The sequence below is a fragment of the Pteropus vampyrus genome, unplaced genomic scaffold, assembly GCF_000151845.1.
Source record: "Pteropus vampyrus isolate Shadow unplaced genomic scaffold, Pvam_2.0 Scaffold96, whole genome shotgun sequence".
Lineage (NCBI taxonomy): Eukaryota > Metazoa > Chordata > Mammalia > Chiroptera > Pteropodidae > Pteropus > Pteropus vampyrus.
The window spans coordinates 4,691,444-4,693,783 of record NW_011888877.1 but is presented as its reverse complement, the minus strand read 5'-3'; positions in this window follow the sequence as shown (position 1 = coordinate 4,693,783).

Genomic DNA, 2,340 nt, shown 5'->3' with positions numbered 1-2,340 from the left:
TCCTGTACCATACAGTTCCAGTAACACCAAAACTTAACTATTATGTAAATAACTGCCAACAGAAATAAAACACACAATCGCTATTTCTCACGACCCGATCTGAGATTTGATTCAATCTGTGGTTTAACAAACATTATTTCTGTGACAGGCCATAGGAGGAATAACCAGAATACCAAACACAAGTATTTGGAATCGTCCTAATCTGAACTACTGAAGGGTCCCTTCTCTACTGCCTCAGCAAAAGGTCGAGTTTAGATGGTAGAGATCTCATCAGAAACTTGAAAGAAGACGATGTAATTATTTTTCCTGATAATCTATTATTTTGGTTGGACTTTATCCTCAACAATAGAAGAAGGTACATTAGAGAGATTTAGGCAATTATTAATAGTAAGGCAAAAATGAAATTAAGGGGAAAGAAAAACAGGAAAGTCCCAGGCTTCTCTTTGTTTATAGAAGGTTGTTCTTCTCTAGTGAAGTAACCTTCCCTTGGCTTTCAGTTAGGTCAGTAATTAGTGGACATGCATTCTTCTCTCCAACAGAACCACGTGCTTGGAAACTCACAGTCAGCACCGGGAAGACACACCTTTTCTCTGCCCAATCTAAATACAGATTGAATCGAGGGAGGCCGAATGGCAGAGGAGAAAGAGCCTGGAATGGCAGAGGAGAAAGAGCCTGGAGTCAATAGCTGAATTCCAATCTCATTGTTGCCATTCATTAGCCGTGTGACCAAGGGCACTTTTCTGAGCCTCCGTTCTCTAATCTGTATCATGGGGATGAGAGAGCCTGTCTCATGGGTGTCCATGATGCATGTAGCAGTAGGCGTGGCTGTGGTTCTTTTTAGAATGGCCATGATACAATGACACACAAGCTCTACGTGACCCTAGTTTACTTTATTATCTGTGAGGATTTCCTGGCTTTCGTGCAGAAGACTGTCCTTCTGGGTGAAGTGTCCTATGATGAAATCACTAAGGTGCCTTTTATAGTCTCTTCATACAAGTAGCATTTTGAGTAGGAATAGGGTGATATAATATTGGGTTCGAACTTCTACTTAGTAAGTTGACATTTTTAGATGTTAGCAAAATGGTGTGGTGAAAAGAGTATAATATTTCCTCTCTCTTGAAGACCTGGGTTTAAGTCCAGTTCTACCAGTTATCAATTTATTTACATTTTGAAACTTTAGGTTTATCATATGTAAAAATACTCACATGCTGTTGCAAGCATTAAAATAAGATAATGAATGTAAACTGTAATGTTCTAGACAAATATGGTTATGTTTGTGACAAAAATTAAATAGCCATTCAGAAATGATATTCAAATCTCACTGTAAAATTACTCCCTAGTCACAATACTTAATATAAGACAGATCTTTCTCAGAACTCATCAAAGAAAATTTATGTAAAGAAACGTAACATTGACCTCATTTTAAAAAGTGTGGAATATAGATAAGGACCTGGATAAGGAAGCTCTCAGACAAAAGTCTTTTTCATATTTGCATTTTAAAAATAATTAATACAAGCCCCATAATGAACTCACCGAATATGACTGTTAAAATGATTGCCTTTTTAAAAATGCTTTTTTTCTTGTTTAAAAAAACATATATACTCATATATCCATGTGTGTGAGTGTGTGTGTGTGTGTGTGTGTGTGTTTACGGAAGAAACTGTAGAAAATACAAATAAGAAAAAATAAAATAAAAATCATCTGGAATCTCAGTAACTTAGAGGTAACCATTATTAATATTTTAGATTACAGTTTCATGTGTTTTTAATATATAAATGCATAGAGAAATTGAAATATAGATATCAGCTATAGAGTTTATAAAAATGTATCCAAACTTTATTTGTCTCATAATAGGTCCTTCTTGTTCATAATTCAGCCCCAATATTTCCATGTCATTGCAGTAACATTTAATGGCTTTGCAATTGAGGACACTTCCCACGTATATTCAACCTAGCCTTTACTGTTTTGTTTATCTCTATTTCTTTTTTTTTTTTAGACAGCGATGTCATAAACATACTTGCAGCCAGTTTTTTTGTTTGTTTGTTTGTTTTTTACATATTCCTGATTATTTCGTTAGAATAAATGGCTAGCCAGGGAACTGCTAATTCAAAGGATGTGCGAAATAATATAGCTTCTGATAAACATTACTAAATTTCCCTTCAGAGGTGATATGCCAACTGATGCTTATTATTTTATTAGAGCGCCTATTTCCTCCTAATATCTTTTTTTACTATTAATATATTTTTTCTTATAATATAGTCATTAAAGAATGCTTAGAAAACATAAGCAAAGGGAAAAAATAGATTCCCATAATCTCACTAGATAATTAACCATTGTTAA